General features: G+C 38.3%; 1 long non-coding RNA gene across 5 annotated transcripts; it reads left to right on the top strand.

Annotated features, from left to right (window-relative positions):
- Positions 1 to 94: 94 nt before the first annotated feature.
- Positions 95 to 24,031, top strand: LOC116216414 (uncharacterized). Of its 5 annotated transcripts, none has more exons than XR_014882237.1 (6): positions 107 to 212; positions 4,858 to 5,010; positions 5,148 to 5,283; positions 5,879 to 6,023; positions 11,167 to 11,244; positions 23,412 to 24,031. It is a non-coding gene; the product is annotated as an uncharacterized LOC116216414 (long non-coding RNA). The 5 variants fall into 5 exon arrangements; XR_004159095.2 differs by having other exon boundaries at positions 5,145 to 5,283; XR_004159096.2 differs by lacking the exon at positions 4,858 to 5,010 and having other exon boundaries at positions 95 to 212; positions 5,145 to 5,283.
- The last annotated feature ends 2,232 nt before the right edge of the window (positions 24,032 to 26,263 follow it).

Here is a 26,263-nt window from a genome sequence, read left to right as displayed (position 1 = left end):
CCTGATGCCTTTGAGGTGTAGCAAAACGGTTCAGCCGTTCCGTCAAACACAGTACTACAGTACTCCCAGAGGGAGTGCATTTTTTTTTTTTTTTTTTTTTCCTTCTGTTCAGCTTCAAACCGCCTTTGGATCTGGTTCGCTGAGCTTTCACTTCTGTCCACCAGGGAGCACATCTGCCAGCAGTACTCGAGGGTATTACACCAGCAAGAAAGGTTTGACTTTCTGTTCAGATTTGCTTGCAGCTCTCTGTTGAGAAGTATGTATTAAAAATACTCCTTGCCGTCTTTTCCTGTTCTTTTTTTTTATTTGTTACATTGTGAAATCTTTTAGAAGGTTGTTGCCTTTCCCCAAAGTCTTTTTTCTTGCTGATAACATTTGCCTGATGTCCTGGGCAGTGCATACTGTATGCCAGCAGCATATGATATTCATCACTCTGAAGAAAAAAGACAGCAAAGCAGCATGGTCCTAGCACACTGCACCTTTCTACACACTGTGGCAACATCTCTAACCTCTGTTGCATGCTCTGAAGCATTCCAACTGCCACATGCTGTCCACCACTTAAGTTACCTATTCAGGAAAAAGATTACCTGTTTCACTTACGTAATAAGAAGTTTGGTCAGGAGATCACAAATGAACAGGTTAAGGTCTCCATTAAAATGTTCAGAAGGTAAAGAAATAACTTTGATTATTTCAAACATTTGAGAGAAAAGCTATGTACTTTTTGGAAATCCAAGTGAGCTGCTGTAAAGCCCTCTATAAATCAATTAGCTGATAAATTTAAACAAACTTGCATGGAATGCCATTGTTACAAAGGGTGTCTTTCACTATTACATAATCTAACTTATCTAGGGAAGTCAAGGAATGAAGTTTTTAAATATTAATTCACTGAAGATTTGCTTATTATTACTCCAAAGCTGTGTATTGGGCCCTCTTCAAACAATGAAGCATCTTGTTGTTTTTCATTGCTTCTTCATTATTTAAAAGAAAGGAAATGATGTGGGATTTTTTTAGCCTCGAAACAATCTGAAGCTAAAATATGCAATGTATTTAGGAAGCATGACTGATAGTAAAATATTTTCTTTACATTAGGATGTGTTCTAGTCAAAGACATGAAGAATTATTCCATGTCTAACAACTAGAATCCTACCTATATTGTTTTTATCTTTCTAAGTATCAGTTAGATACCCAAATGTTCTTTAGAATCTGGGCCCATGTTTTCTCAAAGATTCTAAAAGGGCCCTGATGCACTGCCATTGTAGAAACAGAACTAGAATTAGAAGTATGTAGGTCTAATAACTGTTGCTGAGACCTGTGGATAGTAGTAGTTCCTAACTGTTAAAGCCAGTTCTATTTGTTGATATTAGAAGAACAATGAACAAGCGGTCAACACTGCTTTTATTATCTCAACATACTCCACAACCTACCATACTACAGTTAAACACATCATTCTAGCTGCAGCTGATGGGAACCACAAATGCTGTAGGGTCCCATCTTATAAATGTAATTCTTCCCAATTCTAGTCCCACAAAATAAACCATATTACTGAAAAAAAAGAAAAAAAAAAAAAGAGAAACCTTTTCTACAGTTTAAAGAAATGCTGATATTTCACTTGAAGCAGCTGCAGCCAACATCATGTCATGATTGCCCTTAGGTAATGTACAACTCATGACAGTAGTGGCAGCTCAGTAATTAAGTTAAATCAGGGTTCTGGTATTGCTGGTGGAGGTAAAGAAGTATTAGCAAACAGGAAAAATGATGGAAATGCTGTCTTTGCACAAACAAGCTAGTGTTAATCTGCTCATCAGTTGCCAGTAAAATGTCCAGTCATAATTTTAGAATTTGTAATAATAATCATTGAAAACCTTTGGTCTAAAACTATCACAGAAGCACATAATTTTGCTTGCTATAAAATCTTTACAAAACATTGTCTACAACACAGTTAGAATGCCAACATTGCAATTTTTTAGCAGTAAGCTCACGATTCAAAGTGTAATTGTTAAATTTGTCCTATCACCCAATGGCTCATGGATATTTTCAAGATGTTTGGACACCAAATTGCTGTGCATATCAGAATTCTTGTGCAATTCATTAGTATGTTAGAATAACACAGAGCAGGCAGAGAAGGGAACCAGTAATTACGGATCATATGTAGGTACCTGAATACATACTAAAACAGCAGTCCATATGTATACTTATGTGAAAATGTATATTTGTGGATGAATACATTTACATTTATGTATTTATTCACAGATTCCATTTTCTTGAAGATTCTGTGTGAAATCCCTTAAGTAGTTTCATAGAATCATAGAATGGCCTGGGTTGAAAAGGACCACAATGCTCATCTGGTTCCAACCCCCTGCTATGTGCAGGATCACCAACCACCAGACCAGGCTGCCCAGAGCCACATCCAGCCTGGTCTTGAATGCCTTCAGGGATGGGACATCCACAGCCTCCTTGGGCAACCTGTTCCAGTGCCTCACCACCCTCTGGGTGAAAAACTTCTTCCAATATCCAACCTAAACCTCCCCTGTCTCAGTTTAAAACCATTCCCCCTTGTCCTATCACTATCCACCCTCATAAACAGCCATTCTCCCTCCTGTTCTGGAAGGCCACAATGAGGTCTCCCCGCAGCCTTCTCTTCTCCAAGCTAAACAAGCCCAGTTCCCTCAACCTTTCCTCATAGGAGAGGTGCTCCAGCCCTCTGATCATCTCAGTGCCTCCTCTGGACCCACTCCAAGAGCTCCACATCCTTCCTGTGCTGGGGGCCCCAGGCCCAGACGCAGCACTGCAGATGGGGCCTCACAAGAGCCGAGTAGAGGGGGACAATCACCTCCCTCTCCCTGCTGGCCACCCCTTTTTTAATGCAGCCCAGAACACAGTTGGCCTTCCGGGCTGCAAGCGCACACTGCTGGCTCATGTCCAGCTTCTCGTCCACCAGGACACCCAAGTCCTTCTCTGCAGGGCTGCTCTCAAGGAGATCTTCCCCCAGTCTGTATAAATAGCTGGGATTGCCCCAGCCCAAGTGCAGCACCTTGCACTTGGCCTTGTTGAACCTCATTTGGTTCACATGGGCCCACTTCTCCAGCCTGTCCAGGTCCCTCTGGATGGCTTCCCTTCCCTCCCATGTATCGACTGCATCTCTCAGCTTGGTGTCATCTGCAAACTTGTTAAGGGTGCACTCAATGCCATCATCTGTCATTGATGAAGCTGAAGAGCACCGGTCCCAAGACTGACCCCTGAGGGACACCACTTGTGACCGGCTTCCACTCTGACACAATACCATTGATCACAGCCCTTTGGCTGCATCCAGCCAGCCAATTCCTAATCCATCAAACTATCCATCCTTCAAATCCACACCTCTCCAATCAAGAGATATGGATGTGGTGGGATCATTTCAAAGGCTTTGCAGAAGTCCAGGAAGATGACATCCCTCATTTCCTGTGGTTTCATTCTGTGTCAGCAACAAAAAGCCTGAGCTGAAGTAATGTTTGTAATAAATATAACAAATCACACAATGGCTGATATTTCCTGACTCACAGGATTGCAAAAGGAAGATTTCTAGTTTGAGTTTTGAGTGATTTTTTTGTAACTAGGAGATCTCCAACATGGTTGCTTCTAGAAATGTTTTGTAAATAATCACTTAGAGAAAAGAAACAGTAGTATCTTGTACACCTTTCATGTGGTCTATGTATGGTAAAAATAAGTTCTTACGGACTTTTTTCATGCTGAGATAAAAGATAATTTCAGTTTAAAACAAATAAAAATAAATAAATGAACAGAGTGAAGTATTTAAAATGTTATTAGTTTTCTCTAGAAAGCATACACTGAAAAATTCAGTTGCTCAATGGCTGCTCTGAAAGTAATGCCTCCTCTTTTTATTATCTTTGCCCATTACATTACAGGCAGATGCTGGTGGCATGGCAGTAGAGGTTGAAACTTTCTGCTAATTTTCTATTACATTTTGGTGCTGTGTGACAGATGGCAGCAGAGGGTCAGCCTGACAAATTGGCATCTAACATGGAAGTCCATATGAAGAAAAGATGTATAATTGAATTCCTCCTTGTGGAAATAATTGCTTCCACTGGCATTCATCAACACTTGCTGAACATATATGGACACCAAAGTGGATGTAAGCACAGTGAGGCAGTAAGTGGTGCATTTCACCTCCTCTGGTACCAATTTTTACAAGTGCAGCATGCTGACTCTTGTTCACCACTAACAAAAATGCATAGCCAATGCTAGTGACTATATTAAAAAATACTGTTTAATAGCTGAGAATTTGCTCTATCAAATAATGTGCTCTTTGTATCTGTTGCAGTTTTCATGGAAATAATCAGGAGGCACTACTTTTGGAGCTACCTAAATACTAACTTCAGAAGCAGAAGTTATAATTAACTTGCAATATTAGCATTTACAAACAAATGTGCTTAAGCTAAGATGAAATTAAGAAGCATGTTCCTGTGAAACTGTGAGCTTTCATAAAGGAAAACAAATCTAAGTAGAGAAGAATTAGCAAATAAACTTTGAAAACCTACTGCTGTAATGTAAACCAGCATTTTATTAGCATTCCTGACTTTCCTCAAGAAAATACACTCTTTCTTTACTAATGTTGCTTACAGACATATAAAGGTAAGATTTTGAAGGAAATATAGTTCCAGGGTATTCTTTTATGCCATAATCCAAACAACATATCTGCTGGCAAATTAAACATAATAGTAATGCTGTGAATGGCATTTTGTGATGTAAAAATTATTCAAATGTGTTTTATATGCAGAAAGAGTGCAGAATCATGTGAGTTTTCAAATGTATCTACTTGATTCAGAAGCTGACATTGTCTCAGTTTCTTTCTAAATGCAGTGAGTGGAGCTGAGCAAGTTTATGATTGCAAAGAGATGGACAAATGTTGCTGGACTGAATGATATTGCAGAGTATTATTTAACTATGAAGTAGGATGCAGAGGAATTTTCATGACTCATTTCAAGACAAGACTGAATTTAAAGACAGTATCTGGTGAGCATTTTAAACTAAATTCCCTATTTTAGCCAGTCTTAATGATTATGCTAGGCATGTCAGGCAGATTGTGACATTTTTCTGTTTTGTCCTTGTTGCTACTGCAGTTTTAATGAACCCCTTATTTATATTAGCAGCTAATCTACTAAGAGTGGAAAGAAAGAAGTACCTTCCAGCTAGAAACATTTACCTCACTATAATATCTGCCAAGGATGCCTCCCTCCAAAAGAAGTTATGTATGTGTGATCCGTCAGTGTAATCTGCAGTGGAAAGGTAATGTGAAAGGGAAATGAGTTGTTACATAGCACCAGATACCTAACATTTTATGTACTTTTATAAAATGCCACATGTAACAGTCTTCCTTCTTTAAGTTCCAATCACAGTGACAATTCTTCTATCATGTATTAAGATTCTCCCAGACCTGCTCTGCCAGTCAAAGATGACTACAAAGATTTTCATTTCTGCCAGCCTGTATCTCTTTTCTTCCTGAATCCTTTGCATTCCCTTTGTTTTTGACATCTCACTTCTACTCTCTATACTCCTGGTCTCTGCCCTCCTTCCTTTGAATATGTGTCTTCTGTAAATGCAAAACAAAACAAAAAAAAAAACAAAAAAAAAAAAAAGAGAGAGATCCAGATCCAGAAACACTTACTTATTGTGTAGGCAGTGACTGAGCAATGAAACAAACAGGTTGCCAGAGATTCTCCCTCTTCAGAAATTTTCAAAACCATCAAGATGACATCCGATCAACCTACTGTGTTGGAAAAGTACTGTGGCTGTAACTAGGTATTCTTGCCTTCTGTAAATGGTCTTGACTATCCTGATACATAATGTTTTATTTTCTCCCATTGTTATATATATGGCCAAGGTACTAAGTGAGGGTTAGCAGACCCCTTGCCAGCCTGTCACCACCGGTATCTGCTGGTGGTAATCCTAGGATGGGCACTATACCAGCTGGCTGCCCTGATAGTGAGAACTTGGCAGAGATTGACCAGCCAGCTACCTTCAGTAACGTGAGTACCTTCCTATTAAACTGATGAATGTTAACTTACCTCCGCATACTTTCTTTGGGATCAGTAAACCGTATACAAAAGCGTTGGCACTTTTGCAACACACCTACTGAACACGTGCTTTGGACCAGATTACTTCTAGAGGTTCCTTTCAACCTAAGCCATTCTTTGATTCTGTGATTGTAAAAACATCCCAGACTCTGAGATGTAAAGAACACTCAAAATGTTATTACTGTATGATGTTTCATCCTGTTATTAATATCCCACATGATTTTCTCTCTTTCCTTTCAAATTCAGCTTTATCATATTTCACCACATAACCTTTCAGCTACTAACACAAGCCTGATCAACACAACTGCATATACAATGCTTAAGACACAAGTCACTTGTAGTTTTCCTGATCATAAGTCAGTTTGCACATGTTGATCTTTAAAAATCAAATATAATTATGCTATGTGTTAAAAATGCTAGAGAATGATTGTGTGACAGAAGCTATAACCATGGATTTCAGAGATAAAGCACTGAGATTTTTGAAGCTTAACTTGTGAAGAAAGGCAAAACAAAAACACATGTACTGAGTAAAAAAGGTAGATAAATTATGTTATTTAATTTCTGGCAGGATCATTTTACATTCATTTCTTGCTTTTCTAACTAGTTTCAGATGATACTAATTTTTGGCTGAGGTATGGAGAGGGAATCTTTGCTTTTTCTTATTTTCTATATAGCACGTTTCTTGAAAGTTCATGCCTTCCTGCCTAGCTTATTGTGCACATATGCACCTTAATTTCTCCTAGAGCAGCTATAAAATTCAATAGAACACCCCCAGGGCCTCTTTTTTGATAGTCATGTATGACTTGCTCCAAAGCATCTGTGATATCTGCAAGTTGAGATCGCACCCCTCGTAGTGTCAAGAATGCCAAATCTAGATCTATCCTCTGTCATTACACACAAAGAAGGTTTCCCCTGAAAGATCTTTAGAAGATACTTGTGAGAACCAAATTTTGCTTTCTTTTTTTTCTTTTTTTTTCCCCTTTATCTAACTAGTAAAACAAATTGAAAGCAGTGAACCATGGCTGATGCACAACAATAATCAGGTAATAATAGCAGCAACTTTGAATTTAAATCAAGTGAATTGAAATAAAGTAATCAAAAGAATTATACTACGAACAAAAGCTATCAGCATATTTCATGGCTTAAGGGATTCCTTAAGGTAATTTGAACAACAACAAAGACAAAAATAACAGTAAGTAATTCCTTGTTATTGATGCATTGCATAAAACCTGTAGATAATTAAGGCTATATTAGACGTAATGGGGAATTTTGTTGGGTAGTTCCACTTTATCAAAATGAAAGCATCTTACCAGAAGTCACACATTTTTATGAATCTTTCCGTAGGTAAATTTTCTTCCTTAATTATGTAGAATAATATTCCTGCTCAAAGCCAGAGAGAAAAAAGACTTTACAGCTTATGATAACCTCAGTAATCTCCCTAATTCAGTCCAAAGACTGAATCTAACAAATTTCAAGTGAATGTCATGATCATAACTCAAAATAAATTAAGATGACCCAGATTTAATTTTGTTCTTCACTAAATCACAGAATCACAGAATCGTAGGGGTTGGAAGGGACCTCCAGAGATCATCGAGTCCAACCCCCCCTGCCTAAGCAGGTTCCCTACACCAAGTTGCACAAGTAGGTGTCCAGGCAGGTCTTGAGTATCTCCAGAGAAGGAGACTCCACAACCTCCCTGGGCAGCCTGTTCCAGTGCTCCGTCACCCTCACCGTAAAGAAGTTCTTGCGCACATTTGTGCAGAACTTCCTATGCTGCAGTTTCTGGCCGTTTCCCCTTGTCCTGTCTCCACACTCTGCCCCCACTCTGCCCCCCACACCTTAGATATTTATCAACCTGGATCAGATCCCCTCTCAGTCTTCTTTTCTCAAGGCTAAACAGACCCAGTTCATTCAGCCTTTCATCATAGAGGAGATGCTCCAGGCCCTTTACCATCTTTGTGGCCTTCCTCTGGACTCTTTCCAGAGTAGTTTTCTTTCTTTTCTTTTAATCAATGTGAATAGATTTATAACAGTTGTAGGCTGTGGGAGAAAGGAAAGAGGAGAACCAAAAGTGATTCAGTGGAAGTAAATTGTTTATCAATATTCTCTAAACTAAATTCTACAGGCACTCCCAGGAACTTACTTATAAGGCGTCATAAACACCTGCAGGATGCTCAAAATTGTAACAGCAGTTGGAAAATAAAATTCAAACGAAAGTCTTGCAATAAATACACAGTTTGCACTTCATAAGGGAAAAAAAAACTATAAAATTATACTTCTACTCTGTGCTCCCTAATATTCCATCTTTTCCATTATTTCTACAAAAGAAAATTGGTCATTATAGAATCTTTCTATGTAGCTATAGTATATATAAAAAATGTGCAAGTGCAGGAAAGGCTTTATCAAATGCAACCTAATAAGGGTAGTGAAGAGCTAGAACAGGATTTCCTGAGAGCTGGTGAAAGCCCTGTTCCTGAAGACATTCAAGGTCAGGCTGGACCACACTCTGAGCAACCTGATTTATCTGCAGATGTCCACATTTGTTGCAGAGGAGTTGGATTAGATGATCTTTAATGGTTACTTCAAACTAAAACAATTCTATGATTTTATTATCCTAATGTTCTTGTACTCCACAGAAGGCATCAGATATATACCACTATCAGGGAACCATGTATTCGTTCAGTTTGAAGCACTGTGATTTTCTGTATATTTAGTGTCATATTCTGTGCATTCAGATATCGTATCACATTTAGCTCTAGTATTAGTGATCATCTGTAACATTTTATATCGAACTTCATGACCGAGAAAATAATTAACAAAAGAAAAAGAAGATAAACACCATTAACCTCATTATTGGTGAGATTTCTGAAATAGCTTTCCAAAAGGTCAGAAGATATCTTAATTAGAATGCAGTCGTGTATGAACAATTAAAAAAAAAAAAAGTTAAAATCAGCAGCAGCAGCAGTTGAGTTTAGTCAATAATAAGGGTCTATATAAGCAAGAAACATTTTATAAAATAAGAAAGCATTTAGCCTGGATAGTTGTTAAAAAATAAAAAGACAGGGTTTGAATTCACAGAGAATTCAGTGGTTTTATTATGCTAGAAATGTGGCACCCATGAATATCAACTAAACTCTTTCTTGATCTAGAATTGTAGTTATAGATTGAGTGATTTTTTTTTTTTTTTTGAGTTTTGAATTTCTTACAACTCCTAATATTCCACATTATCTTAATATTTTCTTATTACGTGATAGGAAAGAGACGAGGTTCTTATGTCTTATTCCCTGTTACTTTATAATGCGTAATTATAATACACTTTCTTCATTTCACTCTTAAATTATATAATTCTTTCCACTTGTTCTTCAAATCCAATTATTATTTAAGCAGCCCTTCCAGTCCTTTATTCAATCCATTCTTCAGTGTTTGCTTTCAGATTAACTTTGCATTGCATCACTGAAGTTAGAATCGCTTTCTGTACTCAAAGAAAAGACACAGGCAGTCCATAGGAAAACTTGGGACATTCCAATATAAAAATGAGTGTCTGGAGTTGCATTAGTTTATTCTTTTCATATTGCAAGTAGAGCGATGGGCATCTCCTTTCATAATGTAGTTGTAGGTGGTGCTCTCATTAAATGAAAAGAATGAGGACAGAATTACAGATATTTAATAAAGTACTTTCTTATTTAGAATAATATAATTCTAAGCAAGATTCTTATTTAGAATAAGGTAGCTGTTTCAAGCTGCAAAGTTGTTTTCTACTCTCTTCCATAATCCATAATCAGATCTCTATATTTTAAGCAAAATAATTTATATTAATCAACACTGGCTTTCATTGTATCCTAGCCTCTTTGAATCTCCTCATAATTTTATCTCCCTGAGTAGTTTCTTTCTAACATGCTGTTACTTGTATACCTTTAAATGTATTAAATTGGAAGTTATTACATTCTAAATTTAAATACCGTCGAAATTAGAGCGTCTTTGAACAATTTATCTTATGGAGATAGATTAAATTTTTCAATCAATTGCAATCAAGAAAAAGGTATCAGCTGGAAACATGTTTTCATATGCAGTATTTGCAATGGCTAAAATCCCTTCAGTTTCACAGTTTCATGAAAATGATTAGTATGTTAGGTTGAAATTGTGAGAATATCTCATTTAAGATCAAATACAACATGGCTTTAGTTTGCAAACTAAACTATAATGATCAGTAAACTCTAATCTTGGCAATGTAACAAATACAACAACAACAAAGCCATTTCTAAAAGTTATTCTTCCTTACAGCTATGAGTAACTTCCCATATATCAAATACAAAGCTTAATATAGTTTCAGTCATTTTTCTCCCTCTTGAGGGTCTCTGTAAGTTGTCTTGCTTTCGGAAATTGATTACAATTGCTACCACCAGACCAGAGGAGTAGGGAATACACAATCAGCAAAGAGTTCTCTTTAGTTGTTGGATTTTTTAATTTTTTTTTTTTTTTTTTTTCACTTCCCACACATTTTCACTTGAAATATTTGAAAAGAGAGGAACAACGGAATGTATGGTACTTGTCTTCTCAAGAAGACAATGCCAATGTCTTCTATGCCTGATAGAACTGTAGAATCATTGAATCACTAAAGATGGAAAAAACCTCTCAAAACTCTCAACCCATCATCATCATGCTCACTCAATCATGACCCTAAGTGCTGCATCTATAGAATCATAGATGATGGAAACACTTCTTTACACAAAGGGTTGTTAAGCGCTGGAATGGGCTCCCCAGGGAGGTGGTTGAGTCACCATCCCTGGATGTGTTTGAAAACCACTTGGATGTGGTGCTCAGGGACATGATTTAGGGGAGGGTTGTTAGAGTTAGGGTAGTATGGCTAGGTTGAGGTTGGACTCGATGATCTTTAAAGTCTTTCCAATCTGAATGATTCTATGATTCTATGATGAAGCCCTGCTTTCCTGGAAGTGGGTAGACATTTGCCTGTTGATGGGAAATATTGTGTGAATTCTTTATAATGAGCCTAGGGCCACATGTCTGGCTTGTACTTCATGTCTTGTTGCATCCTCCTAATTTTATCTTACAGACAACCTGTGATCTTCTTTCACAGATTCTTATAATTGGATTGGATCTCTTGTCTCACAGTATCAAATAGATAAAGTAATGGAAACCAAAGCTAAGAATAGAGGTAAAAATGACATTAATTTATACTCTTTCTTTTTTTTTTTTTTCCTCTTACATTCCTTCTTTTTCACTGTAAAATTGATGATGATTATCTAGTTACTACAGTTCATCACCTGAAGGGTACAAAAATGTTTGTATTAGGAGAAAATTTGATTGGAGAGAAAAATAACCTAAATCCCCTTTCCTTTTTTTTTTTTCTTTCTGTTGTTGTTGGAATGCTACTTTCTCAGGTGTATAAAATGGAAGGTGCAAAGATGCATGTCTTGAATCATGACATTACAGCAGACTCTCTTAGAATGCAAGAAATCATATTTTGTGTATTAAAGTAAGGATAAGACTTTTTAAAATAAAGTAAGTGTTTGGACAGTTACAATGAGGAGACTGCTTCAAAAGTCAAAATAGATGGCTTTAATTCTCTTCCTATTTACATTATTGTTTTCTCCCCTGTATCTTCAAATGTTCTGAAAGAGTGTGGGCCTTCATGCTGTTGAATGCTATAGGAAAGTGTCTTCCTAATGAAATTTTTGTTTATTAATTTCTTATCAGCTAACCATCACCATCCTAAGTTTTCCCTCTATTTTAAATCCTGCCACAGTTTTGAGGAGATACTGCAGAACGCCTACTTCCCCAGTGACATAACTAAAAAGGAATTTACGGTTGTGTCAGAAACTGAAATTGAGTTGCTTTTGTTTGCATTAAGCTATTAAGCAGCATGGATTTCCTCTTCTCCATCTTTAGTTCATATGGGGTGTGATTAAGGAGATCAAAAAGAGAAATTCATAATAAAAGCAAGATAGTTCAGCTGTCTCATTAACACATCTGTTGAAATTTTTGAATAGTTTACATTCATTTTGGATTTCCCATCTGGTTTAGTCATAGTCATGAAGTCATGTCTACTATACACTTTGTTGTTCAGACTACTTTTAGCAGCCACTCCTACAGTAGTTCAAACAGGATAACTGAGCACTCAGTTCATTCACAACTCTTGTTGACAGATATTTCTGAACAGAAAAAAATAGCAAGTAAACAATTTCTGGGCAAGAATATTCCTGTTTTGCTGAACAGCAGGACAGAATCTATATTAGAAGGATTAAAGCTACAAAAGAAAATATTTCACATCACCTTTAAAATTTTTGAAGCTGAAAACTGCAGTGGAAATGATATTTGAAAACTAAAATTATCTTTCCTTCTATTTCTTAATGACGAAATAAAAGGTCTATAAGCAATGCAAAGCTATCTTAAATATCCTGCCCCAAAGACAAACTGTTGTTCCTGAAACTCACAAGTCTTCCTACTCATTTGAGAGTACAGTCATCAGAATTTTGAGCCATATCAGGAGACACAGAAATTGCTAACAGTGCTAAAATGTGTGTGTGGGGGGTGTTCATATAAGTTTTGCTATTCCAACCTCTTGTAACAAAGCAAGAGCTGAAATTATTACAATCTAATTCAATGTATTTTTGAATACACCTCTAGATGGATATTATGGATATTATGGAATATTCGAACTGGACCAAGGTTTTGTCCAAAATGACTTAAAATGAAGTGATTTAGCTCAGACTTAAAGTAGGTTGATCTCGGTGTTTATATACAGTGAAAGCTGTTAATCTTTAGGTGATTGTGTAAGCGTGTCTTGTCATATATAGGATACAGAGGGAATCTGCAACTAGAACAGAGAAATATTTTCTGAAACAGTAGAGCAGATGCATAAGAAAACCAGTCCCTTTCCTATTACTTTACCCCTCTCATTACAGGGCTATATGGTGCAGACAGTAGAACACCAATCTGTGTTACAAGCAGGGAGTTCATTTACTCAGTTCTTCCACCTATTTAACCTCTAATGCACGTATCTGACTCCAGAACCACGCATCAATAAGCAAATGTGAATCACTTGTATGGAGCGTACATGGGTACCTTTAAACTATGCCCAGGAGGAAAAATACAGCATTTCTTAAAGAAAGAATCCAGATCCCTGAATTGGCAGATGCAATATGCTCTTTCAATATGTACCAGTAATTTCACATATATGTAGACACTCTCTCTTGTGACAGAATTATTAGCAAACAATTAATGAGCCAGCAGTGTACTCCTGCAGCTCGGAAAGCAAATGGTATCCTGGGCTCCATCAGAAGAGGGGTGGCCAGCAGGGAGAGGGAGGTGATTGTCCCCCTCTACTCAGCCTTTGTGACGCCCCATCTGCAGTGCTGTGTGCAGATCTGGAGCCCCCAGTACAAGAAAGACAGAGAGCTGTTGGAGAGGGTCCAGAGGAGGCCACAAAGATGCTCAGGGGACTGGAGCACCTTCCCTATGAAGACTGGCTGAGGGAGCTGGGCTTGTTCAGCCTGGAGAAAAGAAGGCTGCAGGGTGACCTCATTGCAGCCTTCAGTACGTAAAGGGAGCCTACAGACAGGAGGGGAGTCAACTCTTTGAAAGTGTAGATAACAGCAGGACAAGGGGAAATGGTTTGAAGTTGAGGGAGGGGAGAGTTAGGGTGGATGTTAGGGGGAAATTCTTTACAGAGAGAGTGGTGAGGTGCTGGAACAGCTGCCCAGAGAGGCTGTGGATGCCCTATCCCTGGAGGTGTTCAAGACCAAGTTGGATGGGGCCCTGGGCAGCCTGGTCTTATATTAAATGTGGAGGTTGGTGGCCCTGCCTATGGCAGAGGGTTGGAGCTTTATGATCCTTGAGGTCTCTTCCAACCTGGGCCATATTGTGATTCTGTGATTCTGTGAACAGCTACTTTTTGTCTGGACTTCTGCTGGCATTTTATCAAATCTGCACACACTGCTACAAGGCATACAATGTCATTCACTTGCTTATGTTGGTGGACAGACTTCCAACACAGAGTATTTTCCAAGTGGGGATACCTAGTTGTTTAATAAGTATTCTGACATCAAAGTGGGATAGACACAGGGAATATCACTAACAAGACAAAAGAGTAGGAAATTGCTTTCCAGCTGTCGTAGTAACTGACTCAGAAATGTTTCATATTTTTCTTCTTGAATTATCACCAATCACCATGCATAACAGAAACTCCATTACTTTGTGTATTACAAGACACAAGAGTTACGATATTTCCAATGAGCTAGGGAGTTCTATGGACATAGCCTATCATTAACCAGGAAGAGCAAAGGGCCATTTCACAACCTTTGGCCATTTCCTTGGAATCATTCCAAATGAATTAATAAAAATATGCACGTGTGATGTCTTAATAACTACTTCCAGTAAACTCTGGGCTGCTTTTTCTAGTATTAATTGTATTGATTTGTATCCCGTAAGTTCCTTAATTAATGATGAAAGAAGATATGATGTTATCTGAAATTTCCCCTACCTTTTCCCCTCAAGAAAAAAGGCTTATTATGTGTTCCAAAGGGTAACAACATAGCATGCTGGAGACGTGCAAATTGAAAAATACGGGGTATTCCATCAGATGTTGACCTTTGCATTACTATCTCCAGTGAATGTCAGTTCAGGAGAGCTAGCAAATTGCTAGTGCCGCTGCAGATAGTAAGATGAAAGACTTCCTCGTGACTGCTCCAAATGATCTGTAGCCTGGAGATACAGAATTACCAGGATGAACTGAGAGCTGAACCAAATGGGTAGCTTCTACATACTTCCAAGAACATGTATAGACATATTTTGCACTGCAGAATTCATGTGTTGAAGTAATGCAGCACTGAAGCCCTGTAGCAAAAACAGTCAGATTTGCTTAATATCCTATGTAACAAAGAATACTGGTAGAAAGTACGTTATTTTAGAGCTATATATGGCTACGTATAGTGTAAATCAAAAACCCTGAAAGCATTTTTCCATATGTGTGATTTGATTAATAACAGCTCTATTTAATGATCCTGAGATTTAGTAGCATGTTCATATTAACAGCTTATTTGAGAAAATACTGAAGAAGTCTAGATACAATAACACATTTAGCCTCCACAGCTTTTTTTATACAGGAAGCAAAGTAGGATTGAAAGGCCATCACCCAAGTCATGAATGCTCTAATGAATATACATTCCCTTAGAAAAAAAGTCTGAACTTCTTCTCTAATCCATTGTATTCACTATCAGTTTGAATAGATCATTATCTTACTGATGTTCAAAGCTCAGGCTACATCTCTGGGAAAGCAAAAACAGCAATAAAAATAGAGTGAAACTAAATGTCATCTGCTTCTTTATGAAATTAGAGCCCTGGAAGCCTCAGCATTCCACACACAACCAAGTACAACGATGCAAACCCATTTCAGGAATATCTAAATACTGGTCAGCCTTTGTTTAGGGTATCTACAAGGGAGAGCAGGACTTCTAATATGTTTCCCCCATTCAGTATCGTGATTGACTGCATACAGTTAGACCAGAAAAAGAAGACTGAATTTACTTCCAAAAGATAGACAATACCCTTGGGCACAGCCCTAAGCAAAGGTTGGTGTTTAATCTTCATTATGGCAGCGGGAGTCATAGGAGGCACTGTGTCCCAGAGACACACCCCAGGGGCAGAAAACATATACATAATTTCCTCATTGCTTCAAGGGGATAATAATTTACTATTCCATCAACAATGTTGGCCATCATCTTGGGGAATGTATGAAGTAAAGTTTAGACCGTTTCTCCTTCATGTTTTCTTCCTGCCACCATGCTCTAAGATGGTTGTGGATGATAAGTAGCCTGCATAAGGAAAGGAAAGAGTGGCTGTGAAGGTCTTTCTTTCTCAGTTCCTTTTGTAATTTCCTAACCCACATAAGTCGCTGAAGAACCCCTTTTTTTTTTCTGTAGAAACTCTGGCCTCTACAAGACCTCGCACTTCCTTTTTTGTCCTCAATTCAACTTTTGTGCATAAATTAGATTTGCTGCCTAGATTTTACCTAGCCATAAGCAAAAAAAAAACCTGAAGGCAGTATTTAGTAGAGAAAAAGGATGAGCAAATAAGGTATGGTGAGAGGAAAAGCATATTTATTTTTCTTCTTTTAATTTTTTTCACACAAAGAAGCTTGAAAGCAAAACTTTCTATGCTGAACTTTATTGTAATTATACATGGAGATTAGTTACAATCGTTTGTACTATCCTAAGAAAATTTTTGAAAAATAACAACAGAAAAGAAGCACTATAAAATGTTTAAAAATAATTTTAAAATAGTTCATATACTAAAAGACTTCCTAAGTTTTTTACTTTCAGCTAACCAACACATGAATTCTTCTGAGGGAAGAATGTGATGAAGAAAAATTTGCTTAAATTTTAACAAAAAGGTGGTATTTGTGCTTCACATTATTTTTTATTAAGCTGTAATTACTTGGTATATTTTTCCTCTGCAATAGTTCATATACTCTGCTATCTCAAATATAAGAGAAATCTTTTAAAAGTGGCCTCTGTAGCTTGTTCCTCACACTGCTAAAGCAGTGGAATTCAACACCTGCAACTAGTTTTAGACTGCCTCACTCTTCTGAACTGTTTTGTGTACTAATTCCTATCTCAGTACTTAACTGAACTTGAAGAATCTCTTCTTCAAGAAAATTTGGACCAAATAAAGTGGATAAGAAGATCCTCATTGCTTCCAGAGCTTCAGTCCTGTATCAGATTATGTTTAAGGAATACAAATTTTGAATAGTTTCCAAAATTCCAAAATGCTTGCCTGTCTTGGTGTGTAGCTCCTTTTATGACAGAAGATGCTGATTCATTATTATAATTGTTTGCAAGACTTCAGGGCTTTCTTGTTCCTTCTACTGCTCATACTTGTTCTTCTTCTTAGCTTACACAGTCTTTTGATTCTTGGAAATAATTACGATGAGCTTAATAGCAAAGAGCATGGAATGTGAAGTACTATATGGCAGGATATGTTAAAGCTTTGGCATAGTAGTATACGATAAAGGACAATGTCTGATATTACACTTCAATCTCTTTGGAAATTTGAGCTTAAACAGAATTAGATTTTTTCAGTGCAGTTTGTATGATGCTGTGTTTTCTATTTGTGATGAAAACGGTGTTGATAATAAGCTGATAATTCAATTCTTGCTGAAAGGCATTAACCAGCATCATGGCCTTCTCTGTTTCTAATGTTGAACCACAAGTAAGTAGGCTGGGCTGGAAGAACATGAAAAGCTAGGAAGTAGGAGGAGACATAGCCAGGATAGTTGACTCCAGGTGTCCAAAGAGATGTTCCATACCACATCATGCTCAATGGTAAAAGCTGGAGGAAAGGGGAGTTGTGGCAAGAAGTATATTTGGAGTTGTGATGTGAGCCTTCCAAAGTAGCTAGCCCTGCTTCCCTGGAAATGACTAAACATCTGCCTACAAATAGGAAGTAGTGAATGGTTTCCTTATTTTGCTTTGCTTACATGCACAGCATTTGCTTTGTTTGTTAAGCTATCTTTAACCCACAAGAATTCTCACTTTCACCTTTTTGAGGGGTGGGAGTGGGGTGTGTGTGAGCAGGAGGCTGTTTGGAGCACAGCTGCCTACCAGACTGAAACCACAATAGTCCTTTTTGGTACCAAACATGGAGATCAAAGGGTTCAAAGCTGATTGGACTGTGCTAGTCTGAATTTGTAGCTGTTAGAGATGTTTAGCAATAAACTCACAGGCTCCTGTGCTTACCATGTGGTTTTCTTGCCTCACTGTATATTACTATTTTTTATAGTTGCTTTTTATTTTAGTGCTTACTTAATTCCTTATCATTCTATCTTGCTTGAGAAAATTTTGATAACAGCAATAGCCAAGTACTTGGGCTGGAAGTTGGTCAAGGCATTGTTACTGTACCTCTCCTGCAATACTGGAAAAGGCGAAACACCAGCGTGAACTGTGTTGAAGGGACTGTGACTTGTGGATAAATCTGAGCAGGAGGAGATACACCATGAAATATCTTTGGCCAAGGATAAACCTATCCACAATAGGTATGCCTTTGAAGGGTATATGACTGATGGAAAAAGCCATCCCAGAGCAGATATAACTTAGTATAGGCTTCTGTCTATTAAAAAGTTCATCCTGCAGCCAGGGGGCAAGCAAAGGAAATGTTAAATTCTATGGCCTGCTCCAAAGGATGTACTGTAACAGGAACTGCTCAAACTGACAGTAAACAAACCTCACAACAAGGCATATAATGGTTATCTACATAAAAGTCAGAACACAAGTCATGCACTTAATAAAGTCAGTGAACATGCAGATATTTTATGGACTTTTTACAGAGGTGGACCATAGATTAAAGTAATGGTCTCTCTGTATAAAATAACATGAAGGAGAAGGTAGATATGAGTTAGTGTGGGAATTCTGCATAAAATAAATGATAGAGAAAAAGGATTGGAGATCATATGGACTCTGTCTGGAATAGAATTAATTTTCTTTATAGTATCTTTTATATCAGTATATCAGTATCTTTTATATCAGATAGTTATGAAAACAACACTGACAACACAGCAGTGTTTTGGTTATTACACAAAGCCAAGTCCTCTGTTCTTCATGCTTCACCAGCATTAGGCTGGGAGCATACAATAAGCTGGAAGTGGATGCAGCCAGGATTTAAGAACTGAACACATGGGGATGTGCTCAGCAATGAAAGCTTGGGGGGGGGGAGGGAAAGGAGAGTGAGAAACAAGGGAATGTACGGTACTTCCCAAGTAACCACTATGTCTGATAGCATTGTAGAATTGTTGAATCATTAAAGTTGGAAAAAAAACACAAAACTCTCAACCTGTCATCACCATGACCACTCAACCATGTCCCTAATGTGCCACATCTATAGATTCATAGATGATGGATATAGTTCTGATTTCCTGGAAGCAGATAGACATTTGCCTGTTGATGGGAAGTATTGTGTGAATTCTTTGTTTTGCTTTACTTGTACACATAGATTTTATTTTACTTATTAGACTGTTTACTGCTTCAAAGGCTGGACACTCACAAGTTCATGGAATCTGATGGTTTGTATCCTAGAATACTGAGGGAGTTGGCAGATGTGGTTGCCAAGCCACTCTCCATCATCCTTTGGCAGTCCTGGCTAACTGGAGATGTCCTGGGGACTGGAGACTGGCAAATATGATGCCCATCTTCAAAAAGGGCCAGAAAGATGATCCTGGTAGCTACAGACCTATCAGTTTCACCTCGGTGCCAGGGAAGGTCATGGAATGGATAATCTTGGGAGACGTTATGGATCAATTAATGGTCAACCAGGGGATCAGGCCTAGTCAGCATGGGTTCATGAATGGTAGATCCTGTTTGACAAACCTGATTTTATTCTATGACAAGGTGACCCACCTAATGGATGAAGGTAAGTCTATCAGTGTGGTCTACCTGGGCTTCAGTAAAGCCTTTGACACTGTCTCCCACAGCATCTTCACAGATGACCTGGCTGCCCATGGTTTGGATGGGGATACGCTCCACTGGGTGAAACACTGGCTGAATGGCCGGGCCCAAAGAGTTGTGCTCAGTGGGGTTAAATCCAGTTGGCGGCCAGTTGGTGGCCAATCACAAATGGTATCTCCCAGGGCTTGGTCTTAGGACCTCTCTTATTCAACATTTTTATTAATGATCTCGATGAGGGGATTAAGTGCACCCTTCAATAAGTTTGCAGATGACACCAAGTTGGGAGGGAGTGTTGATCTGCCAGAGGGGAGAAAGGCACTACGGAGGGACATGAATAGGCTGGAACAATGGGCCAAATCGTATGAGTTTCAATAGGGCCAAGTGTCAGGTCCCGCATTTTGGTCACAACAACCCCAGGCAACTCTACAGGCTTGGGGAGGAGTGGTTGGAAAGCTGCCTGACACCAAAGGGACCTTGGTGTACTGATGGACAGTGGGCTGAATATGAGCCAGCAGTGTGCTCAGGTGGCCAAGAAGGCCAACGGCATCCTGGCTTGGATCAGGAATGGTGTGTTGAGCAGGACTAGGGAAGTCATCCTGCTCCTGTACTCGGCACTGGTGAGGGCTCACCTCGAGTACTGAGTTCAGTTTTGGGCACCTCAGTACAGAAAGGACACTGAGGTGCTGGAGCAGGTCCAAAGAAGGGCAACAACTGGCTCTGGGCAACCTGTTCTAGTGGTTGGCAACCCTGCGCATATATATAGCATATAGCAGGAGATTGAAACTTCATGATCATTATGGTCCTTTTCAGCCCAGGCCATTCTATGATTCTAAGGCTTAGGAAGTGCTTGGAGAATATGCCTTATGAGGAGCAACGAAAGGAACTGGGGCTGTTTAGTCTGGGGAAGAGGAGGCTGAGGGGAGACCTTATTGCTCTCTTCCAATATCTGAAATGTGGTTGCAGTGAGAGCGGGGTTGGTCTCTTCCCACTGGTGACAGGTGACAGGATGAATGGCGTCAAGTTGCACCAGGGGAGGTTTAGGTTTGATATCAGGAAAAGCTTCTTTACAGAAAGGGTTGTTAAGCACTGGAATAGGCTCCCTAGGGAGGTGATTGAGTCACCATCCGTGGATGTGTTTAAAAACCATTTGGATGTGGTGCTTAGGGGCATAATTTAGCAGAGGGTTACTAGAGTTACGATCGTGTGGTTGGACTTGATGATTTTGAAGGACTTCTCCAACCTGAGCAATTCTGTGATGTTATGTTTCTATATCAGCTAAAAAATGTTTTAAAAGGAGAGTTGGATTTACCTATTCTAAGAAATTGCAACCCTACAGTCAGCTTTAAGAAGTAAATATCTTTGAAGTTTGACTTCAAGTTTCAAAGCAGTTATTCTGTTACACTACACACAACTGGGGAAAACTAAACTGTTAGGTGACCTAGTGACAGCAGAACTGTAAGACATCTAACAATTCCAGAAGATAAAAAGCATTTAAAAAAAAAGCCACCATTGTTCTCGGTTTGCATGAAGTAAACACAAAAAAAGGTATGTAAACACAGAGAAAGGATTTCCCGCAAGTTAGGTTATTCAAAGCTTGTTACTGAATCAAATTGAGCCAAAATAGCAGTATTGCTAGGATCTCTTAAAATGTAACAGAAGGGGATGTGTCTGCGTCCATATGTGCACGTGAGTGAGATGGTATTTCCTACATCTTTGTTGCTGCAGATGATATAACCGTGTTTGCAGAACAGCGGTTTCCTGTTACTGATATTTAGGTATTTTCTATTTTAGAATCATAGAATATCCCAAGCTAAAAGGGACCCATAATGACCATTGAGAACAACTCCTGGCTCCACACAGACCATCCAAAAATCAGACCACATGACTGAGAGCATTGCCAGATACTTTCTGACCTCCAGTAAGGTCAATGCTGTGAACACTTCCTCGAGGAGATTTTTGCAGTTCTCTGTCTCTCTCTCAGGGAAGAACCTTCTCCGAATATCCAGCCTGAACCTCCTATCACAGCTTTGTGCATTCCCTTGGGTTCTATCACTGGTCACTGAGAGAGGAGACTGGTGCCTGCCCCCACATTCCTCCTTGTGAGGAGGATGTAAGTCACCATGAGGTCTCCCCTCAGTCTCCTCTAGGGTGAACAAAACAAGGGACTTCAACTGCTCATAGTACATCTTCCCCTTTGTAAGTATTGAACACTGAAATAGATTTGGTTTTATTATCTGAATCAATTAATTCCTCGAGGAGATTGTTGCAGTGCCCAATCTAGAGACTATAGAGAAACTAAATATTGTAACTCTGATGTATTTCTCTGTTGCAACACTGTAAAAATGTGAGACTCACAAAGAAAAATAATAGTTTACTGATTAAGCAGAATTCTTCGGCTGCTTTTAGATTTTGCAAGGTGAGTTATTCAACTATTTCAAGTATTTTTATTTTAAATGAAATTATAATCATTTCTGTGTTGAAAAAAAGGAGGAATTTTCATTACCCCTGAAAGAATGCAAGTCACTGGCCAGTCACCAGTCAATCCTATTCTCTTCAGGAGTTGGTATCACCAAAGTGTCTCAGTTCATTCTTCGCTGACAAAGTGATCAATCTCATTGCAACTGAGGCAAAAGTTCCTTCATTCTTTTTCACTAAATCTTTAACTTTTGTTAGACAAGTTATTTTTGCTTGCATAAACTGATATGCACAGCCCTGGAAGTCAACATTGATCTGTGAACTATTTAAAATGAATTCTCTTTGCTTAAGAAACAATTGAAATCAGATAGGGAATAGGGAATAGGGAAGATTATGCTTGCAAAGTCAAGAGGAACAAGACAGCTGCTCTGGCATTAAAAGAGCCTCTAAAGATCTTGACAATGAAGGAGAAACAATATCAATTTTTTCATAATCATTTGACAGCACCTGAGTGTATTTTTATGTAGCAGCACTTGAGCAGTGGGTTGTAAAGGATATAATATGCATATGTATGATGTAAAGTACTGATTGCTTCCATCTACTGAAAAATACTATAACAGGATGCAAGAGACAATATGGGAAATGCAGATCCAGTAAAGTAGGCTTCACTGCCTGCCAGTCAGTCATGGACCATATTTATTTGTCAGTCATGCAACGTAATGCTTTGGTATGTGAATGTCTCTTCTTCATATAAAATAAGATTACAGGAAAACTCCGAAAAACTTTATAGAGATTTTTGCTGCTAAAGATTGATCATTAAATTTCTATACATTAGGCCTATAATGACATAAATAACCAGTATTTTTGTAACACAAAAGTACTCAGAACTGACATGGAGTGATTTTTTTAAAGGGAAAAGAAGCACACAATCAGTCCATGGAATACAAGGAATTATGTCTTTTCCAGAACATTATACTAGCTCACATGCTCCATAATGAGTATAGTGTAAAATTCTTAGAAAAATAAGTTTAGATGGGATCAACATAAAAATTATGAATGATAAGATGTTGCTCATTTTGATCATAAAGTACTAGGGAGTATTCATATGTGGTGGTAAAATTACTATTATCTAAGACTCTGTTGTATATTCTTTAGAACCCAATTTCAAAGCAAATTGAGTATGGTGCCCAATCAGTCATTTATCCCCTTTTGCAGCAAGGTATTATTTATACTCACAGCTGTTGTAAATACTCTCTTTTTACCTGTTAAGAAACCAGGAAACAATATCTTCCAGTTTGTCCAAGATCTCTGTGCAGTTAATGCTGCTGTTTTATCAGCCTTTCCTGCAGTACTTAATTCTGTTAATGTCCTCTCTTGTATTCCAACAACTACAATTTATTTTACAGTTGTGAATCTTTATTTTCTTCTCTATTCCCTTGCAACTTGATAGCCTATTTTTCTTGTCTTTCAGGACAAACAGGATCAAAAATATGCTTCAGTTCATCTCCCTCAGATGTATTATACACCTCCTCTGACTTAGAGACTTGCAAAGAGAACCCTCCTTGTGCCTTTGTGCAGTTACCATGATCACCCTTCTAGCAGAAAAAAATGGACTCTATTGTGTTTGTAGACACCTTAGCTGCAGCTCATTCTATTGCTGGTGTTTTCTCACCTATGCCTGTATTCTGGCTCAGGGTCAATCTGCAAGTATCTATTCATGCTTTGCATTTGATGTCACACAAAATTTTGGTCAGCTTACAGAGTAGCATGGGTTTCTTACCTCTGCAGATTCCAATATTAGAAACAGTTATTAAGTGGAAGCTCTTTCACAAGTCCTTCTACCCTGTTTAGTTGTTAAAAAGTTAGGCCTATGTTACTCCTTATGATGATGTCACAGAAGGAAGTGACCAGACTAATCATTCTGTCATGAACATGGACTTTTCTGGTCTTCAGGATATGGGTTTTGTTCTGATTTGTGTCTCTGGATCTGATTCACGTTCTCCTTCTGAATTTTTACTGTTGCAAAACTATGTACTTGCAATTGAAAAGGACTTTCGAATCCTCTGTGGCTGCCAATTAAACCCAGGTTTGTTATGGTACTCTCTGAATGTCTACCTGGTAGCAGCTCTCTATTTTACCCTACCTTGCTGCTGTGTAACACTCTGGTGAAAGTGGACTGATTGCAACAAACAGAAAGCATGGTTTATTCCAAACCTTTCTGAGAAGCACAGAAGTTTTGTAGTTCCTGTCCCATCTGCCTGGCTAATAACATTGTCTTGCATATTAAAAGAACTCCTGTAGCACGTTCCAAACCTTGAGGTCCTTTTGTTAATGTACAGACAGTTTTCATCCAAATGCCTAAATGTTCTTACGAAGAACATGTATTTGTAATTTTTGACATGTTCTCAGGATGAGATAAACTGAGGCTTATTCCTGCTAACATTCTGGTGCCACTGCAGCGGCCAAGAAACTCTTAGAGAGCCATAATACCTTGATTTGGTGTTTCTCTTACTTTATGTAGTGATTGAGTCTTTCATTTCATGAACCAAGTGATTAAGAATAATTACAAAGTTTTAATCATTAGTCAGCATTTGCACTGCACCTGCCATCCTCAATCCAGAGGTGCAGTAGAAAGAAGAAACTCTGACTTGGCATGGAAGTCAGCTAAAATATAAAAAAAAAAGAACTGAAAAGGACAGAGGCACTGCTGCTAGCATTGATGCATATGTGAAGTACAGCAAATGGGAAACATCATCTCTTTCCTCATGAAATTCCAATATATCTTCCTTATTCTACACCTGAAGCACTGCATAAACCTGACCTATGATTCAGTATTAAACATTGTGGAGTCCTGATGAAACATGTAAGATCTGTCCATTCACAAGTAAAGGAAGCTTTTCCAGGGCATGTCTGCAAGATGCCTCACTTTCTGAAATGAGAAGACTGGGTCAACATGGCCCAAGATGTACCAACAAAAGAACTCTCTCTATTCCAGGCAGAAAGTACCACATCAGGTACTCGTAATCATCAACTCTACCGTCACATATGATGTGCCACTGGGTACGTGCATCTCAGCTAACAAAACAATGCAGAGAAAGGTTCTGCCTTCACTAAACAGAACACAGATCTTGGATCCTAAACCTTCTTATCTGAATCTGATTTTGTAATTTGTCTGTGGTCACAAAGACAAAGGCTGATTATTCAATCTCCAACCAAGCAAATTAGACACATTTTGAATGGCTTATTTGATCACTGGGTTTATTTTAAAATAGCATTTGAATTAGTTTCCACAGTTTACAGTCATCCAAGCTGAATACACTGTAAACACTTAAAATGAACCTCTAACCCCTAACCAGAAAATTCTTAGACCACATTCTATAAGGACAAGAAGCCTATAGAATGTGGAGAGTTAACTTTTTCCTTAAACTTTCAAATCAGTTCGTTATTGCAGCAAGTCATAGAATTATAGAATCATAGAATCATAGAATCACAAGGTTGGAAAGAACCTACAAGATGGGAGAGCTGACCACTGGTCAGGAGTCAAAGTTATTTGGCTTACCCTGTTATATTTACCATTGCCATCTGAAATACAACTTATTACAAGACATTGCCCACCAGTAATCCACCTTGCTTCTGTCCTGCTTACATGACTATTATCCTATTTCTTTTCCAAAGTAGAGTTAGGTGGTTTGGAGTAAATTGTGATGAAGACAGGTAGTTGTAGCAAATGTAAACAAAGCAGTGAGTAACTTGTGAATTAGGATTACCTGCAAAAGAGAGCAGTGGCCTTGGATTCAAATACTACTTGCTAGTGGGCTGAAAGACAGCAATGACATCACAGCAGAGCTGTAGGATATAAAAATCCACTGTCTTAGAACAATATGCATACATTTGTCCTGTAGTTGTATGTATTGCCTCACATGTATGAGAACTACCTCAAGGCAGACAAACATGCGACAGTGGTTGTTTTACTGCCCTGGCAATTACTAATTAATTTGTCAAACAAGAAGCTCAAACATTAAGACTGTCATAAGTGTCTCTATCCAAAAACAGCAGGAAAGCCTTTAGATAAAAGTGCTGTTTGTTATATCTACACATTGATAACTGAAAATGGGTTTACATATCTGACATTCTCTAAATCAAGGAAGGCTATCAACTGTACAGCTGTGTAGGTTTTTTACTCTATAATCCAAAGATCACAAGCAGAAAATGCCATGTTGTCGTTTAATGTCTGTATAGAAAGCCCACCTACAGTAAGGAGAAACATAGAAAAGAACAAGACCTGTATAGTGGCACATCTGAAACACTGAAACACTGAAAGAA

This window comes from Meleagris gallopavo, chromosome 3, assembly GCF_905368555.1.
Source record: "Meleagris gallopavo chromosome 3, MGAL_WU_HG_1.1, whole genome shotgun sequence".
NCBI lineage: Eukaryota > Metazoa > Chordata > Aves > Galliformes > Phasianidae > Meleagris > Meleagris gallopavo.
Note: the sequence above shows the minus strand (reverse complement) of the source record. Positions and strands in the feature narration are given on the sequence as shown.